At 45.0% G+C, this 12,261-nt stretch overlaps 1 protein-coding gene across 1 annotated transcript in view; it reads right to left on the bottom strand.

Moving 5' to 3' along the window:
• Window positions 1-12,058, bottom strand: part of LOC311240727 (carnitine O-palmitoyltransferase 1, liver isoform-like) — a gene marked incomplete at its 3' end in the record, with an annotated part of 221,994 nt that extends 209,936 nt beyond the window's left edge. The window contains exon 1 of the mRNA XM_084329300.1: window positions 11,982-12,058. The remainder of the gene's footprint in view (window positions 1-11,981) is intronic.
• Window positions 12,059-12,261: the final 203 nt, after the last annotated feature.

Below are 12,261 nucleotides of genomic sequence, written 5' to 3'. Positions count from 1 at the left end.
TAAGCTCCATTTCAAGTTTGAAATCGTCCTACCGTCCACCCGTCTTATATCATATGGCATCAATGATGTCAGGGGCCGAAACCAGAGCAGGGGGACCGAGATGCCCTCTGGACCGACATCCTCAGTAGACATTTTGTAACCCTCGCCTCCCCGTCCGAGGCCGCCTTTTCCTTCCCGGTCCAGATGCCGCTCCAACCTCACCTCCCACACCCCCGTGCGGAGACTGGCAGCCCCCAGTGACTTCCCATCTTCCATCACCCTCCGAGGCTGAGCCAGTAAAATGTTCACACAGTTCCACAAATGCATACGAGTACATGAGATGATCAACCAAAGTCTCAGCCTCCAGGCCTCAGCATCAGGACACCATGAAACGTCCAGTCCTAAGTGACAACACACCAGTCCGTCAATAAAAAAAAAAAAAACTCTCATTTCAGAAATAAAAAATAAAAATAAAACAAAACAAAAACTACACCTATTCCACTCCAGCCCCCTCCACACTGGGGCCCTGTATTACCTTCTGTACAATCTTCCTCATCCTGTATATATCTGTGTCAACAAAACGACCTTCTCCTTTAAACCTCATATGTTCCTTTGCTGCTGCAACAAACAAAATTTTATCTGGAAAAAAATCTTTCACCTCCACACTCTTCCTGTTCTTTGTCAACTTTAAAAACAGTTTCATTGCCTCCATTGAATAGGAATAACCATCTTCCACATATTCATCATCACTTTCCACAAAGTCTGCCCATAAACGCCCCTGCGTACTCTGCGTACTGCTAAGTTCCTCCGCCACATCTGCCTTCTTAGCTTGAGAGCTCGACACCCCAAACACCTCAACCTTCTCCTTCTGCCTAGCAACCCCCACCCCGCCGTCCCCCTCCCCCATGTCAATATCCTCTACTTCCTCCACCCCGACCCCCTCAACATCTGCAGCTACCCCAGGTACACTCCCCCCATCTGTAACCCTTCCCGCCACGACCCCCCCCCCCTCATCCTCATCCCCTTCTCCAGTCCCTTGTGTCTCAACAGATCCACCCTCCACCTCCGTAATCCTTCCTGCCACGACCCCCCCCCCCCCCTCATTTCCATCCCCAGCAACTGTCCTCATTACATCAACAGGTTGCTTCGTACCTGCTACACCGGTTCTGTGACCCTGCAGCTGGATACCATCCGCTGTGCTACTGACGGTCTGCACAAGGACACTATTTACATTGCTGGCGGTCTGCAGCGGGACTCTGTTGTCGTCACCGCTCGCTGCTTTGCGCTGCAACACTCTGCCCTCCTCTGTACCACTACTTGCGCTGATCCCAGCCCCGCGCACCTCCTGGGGCTGAGGCGGAGTTCGCCTTGCCCCTCTCCCCTCACTCTCTACACCTGCACTACGCGCAGCTTCAACTGAGATCACCGTCCCCGTTGCGCTATGCGCATCCGTGACTGGGATCACCGTCCCCGCCGCACTGCGCGCAGGTTGAGACCGTGCGCCTCTCCCCTCTTCCCTCACACAATCTCGGATTAAGTGGCCCTCCTCCCCGCAACGGAAACACCTTGAGCTTCCAGAGTTCACAAAAACAACGTAATCAAAATCATCAACTCTTAATTTCAAAACCAAATCAATCTCCTCTCTGTTGTTCTCGAGAATCATTAAAACCTGGCGTCTGATAGTTTTAATTCATTGATCTGTTGTCAATATCTTATATATCTTCAGGTTGTACAATGACGTCAGATGTCTCTGTGTAGACACAGGCCCCATGAAACAGTCTCTGTGTAAACACAGGGCCCCATGAAACAGTACTGGACACAGGTGCACGATCAGTATCAGAAGCATGCAAAAACCCACACACACACCAGCACACACACTTTAACACACACACAAGCAGACACCACATAGACATCAATGCATAACACACAGAGAGACATACACACACCCCCCTTTTTTGTTCGAAAGTGCCAGCTAGACATGCAAACTCATGTCTCTCACTTTAACACACACACAAGCACACATCACATAGACATCAATGCATACACACCGAGAGACATACACACACCATCTGATAAGGAGAGCGGAGGAATACAGCCCCTCCTTTTCCCCATCTAAGCAAACACCAGCACACACACACACACACACACCACACAGACATTCATGGATACACACAGAGAGACATACACACACCATTCTGACGAGAAATGTATAAATGATGTGACGATGTATTGACGAGACCACCACTTGGCACTGGCTCGCTCTGGGTGCGGAGGTGCGTGGTCCGGATTGTGGTCTACTTGTGCTGTGACGGTTCAGTAAAACTCTGCAGACTGCCATCTGACTCTGTCTCAACTCTCTGTTCACCTCGCCGACATTCAATAAAAGAACCATGAGGGTATTTCCTTTCACGTCTATGTGACACAACATGTTTTAACAACGGAGACTTGCATCCAGATGACAGTTTTCTTATCGGGGAAATTATCTTCCCATACCTTGCAAGTTGAGTTATCAGTACTTCGTCACTTATGAACGGCGGGATGTTATTTATATTAACCCTTCTGCCTGGTGTGGAGAGATGCTCCACTGTAATAAAAACATCCCCGATATTGATCCCTGATTCAACAACAGAGTGCACCTTCTCAAGGCAATCGAGAAAAATGACAACACTACCGCTCATCCTCGCGGCTGATTTCACACTTTTATGTCCAACGACTTTACCTATTGCCAAGCTGCAATCCTCTACGGACACATTAGAAGCATTAATCTTTACACCATGCTTCCTGCTCATTTTGGCAAACTCCATACTGGCGTCTGACGTCAGCCAGCAAACCAGCCTGGCCGACGCGACTGCCAAACAAACAATACACTCCCACTTAACCCTATACACACCAAAACACACAGCAAACCAACACTACCCTTATAAAACAATACCCCATAAACAAATTACCAAAATAGACAGATAAAGATAGAAAAAAAAAACTCACTACACCTCCAACCTCTCCAATCTCATTCCCAGCGAGAGAGAGCGAGAGCGAGAGCGAGAGCGAGAGCGAGAGCGAGAGCGAGAGCGAGAGCGAGAGAGAGAGTTGATGATGTCACACACTAGACTAGGTCACTAGGATGCGTTGTCTATACTTTCCGACCGTAACTCCATTATGTCAACAACACGGAGGCAGCCAGCCTGGATGGATTGCATGAAGCGATATAATTAAGAAATGAATAACCAATAAATGTGAAGTTATCTTTGAACCCCTGTTGTCAAGAGTCTTCAATATACCCCCCCCTCCTCACTAATGGTACTGGTGTTGCAGAGTCACTTTAGTTAGACACTAGTTTAGCGTCAGCTGAACGGCTAACTGGCGTTAGCCAGAGGCTACTAGCGTTAGCATGTTGAGCAATTCTATTCATGTCTCCTCGACTTCCACTGTTTGTTGATAACTGTGACGCGGTTCTCGCCTTATATGTAGTAGCGAAGCAATAGTATCTGCTGTGTGTGTGTGCAGTCACAGTGCACTGCTGACAAGTGGATGAGAGGAAATTATATCAATGCATCGGTTTTTGATGATGCAAAGACGCTACAACAAGATGCATCGCGAGTTCAGCCTGACATTTTGCCGACGCGGGGACTTATTCCACCGGTGCACTTGCCCTATCAGAGTGAGTGCTCAGTCGATTGTTCCCGCTGATCATACCTGCTGAGTGCTCACTGCTCAGCTCGCGTGAGTGACGTCATCACACGCCTTGGATAATTTAGGAGTGAAATGCGAATCCAAGGCTTGAAAGCACTACTCGCAAGCCCGCCCCCAGATAATATTTACCAATCGCAACGGCCAATTAAAGGGGCAATTCGCGACGATATCATCGCAGTGTACAGCCTTGTTGGACCATGTCTACACCAACATATACTGAGCAACAATACATTGGACCATGTCTACACACCAACATATACTGTAGGAGCAACAATACATTGGACCATGTCTACACCAACATATACTGAGCAACAATACATTGGACCATGTCTACACCAACATATACTGTAGGAGCAACAATACATTGGACCATGTCTACACCAACATATACTGTAGGAGCAACAATACATTGGACCATGTCTACACCAACATATACTGTAGGAGCAACAATACATTGGACCATGTCTACACCAACATATACTGTAGGAGCAACAATACATTGGACCATGTCTACACCAACATATACTGTAGGAGCAACAATACATTGGACCATGTCTACACCAACATATATACTTCCTGTGTATCACTTGTGCCGCCGACTCAGATTCCCCTAGGTTAAAAAATAAATACGCAATTTAAATCAGAAAATGTTCCATGTATTGTTGACTATTTCTGACAAGTTTTTTTCCGTTAACTAAAAATAGACAAAAATGTCATCCGTTTTCGTCGACTAAATCTAGACTAAAACAAAAAAGACAAAATTGAGACAAAAACTGACTAAGACTAAAATGCTCAGACATTTAGTTGACTAAAACTGACTAAACGAAAAATAAATGAAGATGACTAAATAATATGATGAAAACTGTTATAATGTGGGTTCACTGGGTTACTTTTCATTCAGGCAGTCAGACCTTCACCTGCAGTGTCCTATGAGACACACCTACTCAGGTAGTATAATGAGTAACAGCTGTGTGTTGCATTGGACCTGTATTGCTTTGGACAGCGTGAAATAAACATCAAAAACGAAAAAGGAGCACTTGACACACGACTAAGACTAAAACTAAAATGAAAACAGCTGCCAAAATTAACACCGCTACTCAACACGGCAACACCCAAGTTTCAACACTTTGATGAACATTGATTTGTTACTCAATGTTCTGAACGAGTTGTACCCTTCCTGCTGACTTGTTGTCATACAGAACTTGTAAGTCGCTTTGGATAACAAAATGTAAATGTCTCTCTGTCTCTCTCTCTCACACAATGACAACAAATGAGGCATTGAGAGCCTGAAGAGAGAGACTATTGTGGCTCATCACAGTCTTCTCATGCAGTGTGCAGGCCAGGCCACACCCCCTCTCCACAAACCACGCCCCCTCTCCAGTCTTCTCATGCAGTGTGCAGGTCAGGCCACACCCCCTCTCCACAGGCCACGCCCCCTCCCCACAGTCTTATCATGCCATGTGCAGACAAGGCCACACCCCCTCTTCACAGGCCACACCCCCTCCCCACAGTCTTCTCATGCCATGTGCAGACCAGGCCACGCCCCCTCTCCACAGTCTTACCATGCAGTGTGCAGGCCAGACCACGCCCACTCTCAACAGGACTAAATCAGTCCAATCTGGATTTGTATTGATTTCCTTTTGGATTACTGTGTGTTGATGCTGCTGCCAAGCTGTATGGTGTTGGTTCTGACCAAATGTAGCAGTAAAGTGCAATTAGTAATATACAATGTACAGGTGGCGTCTATTTTTTTACCAACGGATTTCCAGTTCCGCGTTCGCGTTCTGCGATCTGATTGGCCACTGACATTTCTGGTGCGATCTGATTGGCCACTGACGTTTCTGGTCATGCAACATGTGCGCCCAATCGTGTGACGCGCCCATTTCCGCCTCGAACAGCAGCAAACTACCTAACGCCTAGTTTATCACTGGTTAAGCTTAGGCGACTCTTTCGAAGTTGGTTAAGGTTAGAGTTTGGAATCAGGGCTGGTGTTCCATCGCCCTGCTCTAAGACAAACTCTAACCTTAACCAACTTCGAAAGAGTGCCTAAACTTAACCGGTGAAAGAAACACGCGTCACACGATTGGCGCGACCAGAAACATCAGTGGCGAATCAGAGCGCAGAACGCAAACGCGGAACTGGAAATCCGTTGGTAAAAGTATTCAGGCGTACAGGTGACTAAACTAGGTATACAATATATAAACTAGTACTACTGAGTAATAGTGAATGGAGACTCTCTCTCTCTCTCTCTCAATCTCTCACTCTCTCTCTCTCACACACACATTTGAATGATTTATTTATGTTCACATAAATACAAGTATGTCAAGGTCAGAAACAATAAAAGTTAGTTAGTTACTAAAGAGCTTGACTGGCCACATTTCTGCACACAAACAAGATAATAACACATGATGAAAACAAAAGTAGCAGGTGAAACGTTATGGATACAAATAGCAGCGTCTCCTCCATACTGAGCTGCTTCCAGCCGATACTGTAACAATACAGTAGGCTACCTTGCTAACTGAGCAGCTAAGTTGTAAGTAAGTAGAACACAGGTTAAGTAGTTGTAAGTTAAATATCTATATCCTGTATATATCTGTACTTGGAAAAAGAAAAAGAAAGATGTAACAATAGGATTGTTCTATTTAAGTGCTGTTGCACGTAGGACTCTTTTAGATGCGACACCGAGGGTTCACTTGTGGTGGAACCAAGCTTATGTAACTACTTACACTTGTAGCCCAGCTTGCTAACATATACCTTGTATTGTATAGTTTGTATAGAATAGTGTATTGTGTTTAGGTTATAGTTTAGTTTATAGTTTATGTATAGCTTATTTAGTTTATAGTTATGGTTTATATTAGGGATGCACCGATATGAAAATTGGCCACCGATACCGATTGTTCAACTAACACTATCGACCGATACCGATACTTGTATATTTGTATATAAGTATTTGTATTTCTTTTTTATTTCTTTTTTATTTTATTTTTATTTTATTTATTTTTTTAATGAAACTACTGTATATTTGTATGTGTATGTTTGTATTTGTAGGCCTCTTTACTTACTTAAAAAAAGGAAACATCAAGAAATATGTTTATGGTATTAATTCCACCATGCCATGTAGCACTATCCCTCTCCCAGTATCGTCTGGCGGCCTGCAGATGGATACTATTCTCTCAACCAGAGCTCTCAGCCAATGCAATAGAACCATTTTGATTGACAGTCGATTCGGCCAATTACGTCACACCGCTAGCACCCACCTCCTGCTGTTCTTACCACCAATCGGCAAGCGTTTATTAATTTTCTACTTTCGGGCATGCCGCCATTGATCTGCTTGCGACTCGAGAGCACAACAAACTTAACATAGCTAATACCTTAGCTGCCCGGCCCGCCGACCAGCGCTCCACAGCATGACCAAATGAGACATAATGATTTTACTGCAACAAATGTTATAATAAAACAAAGCCTTTCTATACATTTGTCTGGTTGAAAACTTTATTAACAGATTGCAGAATGGGTAGTTGGGTACGGAATGAGCAATGGAATGGAACTGAGCTATGAACGGAATAATGCCTTGCTTACTTGCTGTGTTCGGGTAAATAATATGCTGATGTTATATTGAACGTGTAACACTAACTATATAACGTTATTAACTAACTAGCTACCGTACCGGGAGCTCACGTTGATGCCTGGATGGTGCTAACTAACTAGCTACCGTACCGGGGGCTCATGTTGATGCCTGGATGGTGCTAACTAACTAGCTACCGTTCCGGGAGCTCACGTTGATGCCTGGATGGTGCTAACTAACTAGCTACCGTACCGGGGGCTCACGTTGATGCCTGGATGGTGCTAACTAACTAGCTACCGTACCGGGAGCTCACGTTGATGCCTGGATGGTGCTAACTAACTAGCTACCGTACCGGGAGCTCACGTTGATGCCTGGATGGTGCTAACTAACTAGCTACCGTACCGGGAGCTCACGTTGATGCCTGGATGGTGCTAACTAACTAGCTACCGTACCGGGAGCTCACGTTGATGCCTGGATGGTGCTAACTAACTAGCTACCGTACCGGGAGCTCACGTTGATGCCTGGATGGTGCTAGCTAACTAGCTACCGTTCCGGGAGCTCACGTTGATGCCTGGATGGTGCTAGCTAACTAGCTACCATCCCGGGAGCTCACGTTGATACCTACTAACTGGCTACCGTTCTGTGATTTGTTTACTTCGAGGTTGAAGAAAGTGCACTTTTAGGTTGAAAGAACGGGGGCCGGGGGCGGCGTTGTGCAGGTCGCGGCGCGTTTTGCCTTTTGACGCGACACAAATTGATGGATATTTATCGGCTACTGCCATCGGCACATTCGAGCTTATCGGCCGATAGGCCGATTGCAGTCAACAAGGCACTTATCGGCCGATACAGATACCCGACCGATACATCGGTGCACCCCTAGTTTATATTTATAGTTATAGTTTGTTATCTAGAATATATGTTGTGTATTATGTTTACAAATCTCCTACGGTTGAGGAGCCGTGAAAAACAAGCATCTCACCTTTTTCTGAATGTAATCTACATTTAAATAAAAGCTGTGACAATAAAATGATCTGAATCTGAAATGCCCTGCACCAGGTGTTGATATGTCATCATCTTGATTAGAAAGGCGTCCTCTAGGGTGTAGTCAGAAGTACAACCAACACCTCCCTAAGATTCTCACGGACGATAAACCCATCAGGGGCGTGTTAGCCGTGGTGATAGAGAACACTTCTGAATCATCACCATGACGCGCCCCACACACACGCACGCACGCACGCACACACGCACACACACACACACGTCGGCCATATTTACTTTTCCAAACAAGACGGACCAGTTGTAAGAACCTAATAATGTTACACGTCAGGTTTGACTTCTTGTTCAAGTTCAAGTTTCTTTATGATTTGTCATACATACAGAAATACAGAATACTTTGCATGAAATGTCTGTTTCGCTCCTGAGAGTGTGCTAGATAATAATAAGATAGTATAATAAGTAAAAAAAAAAATAGAAAGTCAAGAAGTCAAGTAAACACAAGTGTAAACTATAATTGTTCAGTATACCTCTATATACAGTATGTACATCTGGTACAAAAATGGTGAACACGCCGCCACACGAACATACCACAGACTCGCACACGCCCGCTGTTATTCCTCGCCATAGAATTATTATATGGACCTGCGTGAGTCACATGGTTGTTTTGAGACCCGCCTGGTTCCAGACAAATATTTGTCTACACAGTCTTACCGTAGGAGTTTCTCAATGAAGGCGCGTTATTGCAGGCATTCTCAAAGTGCGGCCCTGGGAAATGTCTCTGTTGGCCCATGATAACTTGTTAAGGTATACATGCATGCGTTATAATTGTAGTATAATTGTAGGTGGTAGTCTGCACCCTCCCCAGACCGACATGTGGTAGTCTACACCCTCCCCAGACCGACGGAGGAGACATGTGGTAGTCTACACCCTCCCCAGACCGACAGAGGAGACATGTGGTAGTCTACACCCTCCCCAGACTGACAGAGGAGACATGTGGTAGTTTACACCCTCCCCAGACCGACAGAGGAGACATGTGGTAGTTTACACCCTCCCCAGACCGACAGAGGAGACATGTGGTAGTCTACACCCTCCCCAGACCGACAGAGGAGACATGTGGTAGTTTACACCCTCCCCAGACCGACAGAGGAGACATGTGGTAGTTTACACCCTCCCCAGACCGACAGAGGAGACATGTGGTAGTTTACACCCTCCCCAGACCGACAGAGGAGACATGTGGTAGTCTACACCATAGATATATATAGAACACTAGATAGCTTGCCCGCGCTGCCGGCCAATGGAGAGCGACGTCACTGAACCGCCGCCATCTTGCCCAGGTCAGCCTTGAGTGAGAGTGAGTGAGCGGCACAGACAAAAATACTCATAACTCGCTGAAATATTGACGGATTTACAAACGGTTTGGTTTATTACAAGCATTATTAACGTGGCTATGATTCAAGCGGTTTGTAAAAAAAAACATCTTTCAATTTTTTTTATAAGTATGCAGTATCATAACTACATCTTTGATAGCAAACCAACCCGTTTGTAAATCCGTCAATATTTCAGCGAGTTATGAGTATTTTTGTCTGTGCAGCTCACTCACTCTCACTCAAGGCTGACCTGGGCAAGATGGCGGCGGTTCAGTGACGCTGGTGACTCCGCCTTAAGCTATCTAGTGTTCTATATATATCTATGGTCTACACCCTCCCCAGACTGACAGTAGGGCAGTGCAATGGCCAGGAAAGGAATTGGTATAATGACTAAATTGGGGATGGGAGAACATTTGAAAAATATTAATAATAACAGAATACACTGTTGAACTTATAAACTCATGATTATCTGACTTGTTTGTTTGTAAAATTCTGTAGTAAATATATACTCGTGATTATCTGACTTGTTTGTTTGTAAATTCTGTAGTAAATACTCGTGATTATCTGACTTGTTTGTTTGTCAACACTGTAGTAAATATATACTCATGATCATCTGACTTGCTTGTTTGTAAATTCTGTAGTAAATATATACTTGTGATCATCTGACTTGTTTGTTTGTCAACACTGTAGTAAATATATACTCGTGATCATCTGACTTGCTTGTTTGTCAACAACACTGTAGTAAATATATACTCGTGATCATCTGACTTGTTTGTTTGTCAACAACACTGTAGTAAATATATACTTGTGATCATCTGACTTGCTTGTTTGTCAACACTGTAGTAAATATATTCTCGTGATCATCTGACTTGCTTGTTTGTAAACGCTTTAATGTTTTGAACGGCCACAATGAAAACAAGGATGGCAGCGATTGCCCCGAGAAAACGAACGAGAATGACACTGACACAAAATGTAGTTGTGCTCGAAGATTGCCGCGGCAATTTGAATAGTGATGTACTGGTTGGTTGTAACAGAATAAGAATTAAATAATATATACAATCGTCAAAGATTATGAACCTACACAATATGGTTTGGCTGTAATACTTTTTTAAATGTTATGTCCAATGGGTGGAACCTCACTCCCCAACATACAGAGGGGTTCAGAAACACACACACACCCCCTCCCCCCACCCAACCACCTCCAATGTACAGTTACCCCAGCTACCCCAGTTACGACTATGCTTGCACCTCATGGTACCAAAGCACCTCAAAAGGCACTAAAAACCAAATTACAAACATCTCAAAACAAACTAGTCAGACTACTACTTGACCTTACCCCCAGAACCCACCTCACCCCTGCCCACTTTGCCAACCTAGGATGGCTTAGAGTAGACGACAGAGTACAGCAACTTGCAATGGGCCTGGTCTACAAGATACACTACACGACCAAGGTACCCATGTACATGTCAAAATACTTCCCAAAGGTCAGTGAATACCACGATCTCAACACCAGAGGGAGCTCCACAAATCATGTTAAACCCAGATTCGGCTCAAACAAGGGACTAAACACGTTTCGCAATTATGCCACATCAATGTGGAACGCCCTACCTAAAGCTGTAAAGGAATGTGAATCACTACCCACTTTCAAAAACACTCTCAAAGAACACCTACGGGAGACTGCAATTCGAAACTGGCCCCTACAAATGTCCTAACCCAGTTGTACAGTAAAGACCAAGTATGGCTTTGTCAGTATTCCAATGTACAGTGTGTGTCCCCCCACCTACCCAGCCCCCCCCCCCCCCTCCAATGTACAGTTTCTACGTCAAATGTATATACACTCTTTTTCTGGACACTTTTTGTATCACAAACAGTACTGTATTTGCAAATCTGATATGTCATAAATGTATAGATGTAGCAGTACTGTCTATCTGTATGTCGTGTGTCATAAATGTTATGATGAATTGAAAATGGGGGACCCTGATGTAAACAAGACGAAAGTCTCTCTGGTCTGCATCCCCTTAACAATTGTATTGAGCTGTACTGTACTGTACCCATTCTGCAATCTGTTAATAAAGTTTTCAATCAATCAATCAAAAAACAATGTTCAATCAATCAATCAATCAATCAATCAATCACACGGCTAGTGTGACTGTGACACACACACACACGCGCACAGCAGCAGCACTAACTAACAAAAAGAAAACTGGTGTTTGTATTTTTGGGGAGTTTTGACCATGTCAGTTGAACCTACATCCAATACAGTGGTCCATTCATCAGCATCATTCACCGGCCAGACGAGACCGCTGTGGAGAAATACAGCCACGCGTCCAAACGAGCCAGAGGGAGAGGGAGAGAGAGGGAGAGAGAGAGAGAGAGATATTTACCAGATTGGTGTTTGTTTGCAGCTTCTCCTGGTGTAAACGTCGCCAGGTGAGGTGATCGGAGCCGCTCTGCAGACGAGGCACACAAGGAAACACACACAAAGTGGGCGGCGCCTCTCCAGGAGAGGGGGACAAAATCACAGCGCGCTGGGCACGTCACGACCGCGCCCACCTTGACACGCAAGGCGGGAAGCGTGAATACTTTCCCCAAGGCAGTTGTCTTTCCGCGTTCGGTTTACGCGGCCTGATTGGCCACTGACGCTTCTCTCAGCGCCCAATCGTG

This window comes from Notolepis coatsorum (assembly GCF_963971535.1).
Source record: "Notolepis coatsorum genome assembly, chromosome: 14".
Classification (NCBI taxonomy): domain Eukaryota; kingdom Metazoa; phylum Chordata; class Actinopteri; order Aulopiformes; family Paralepididae; genus Notolepis; species Notolepis coatsorum.
The sequence above is the reverse complement of the archived record's forward strand: the minus strand, read 5'-3'. Positions and strand labels throughout refer to the sequence as shown.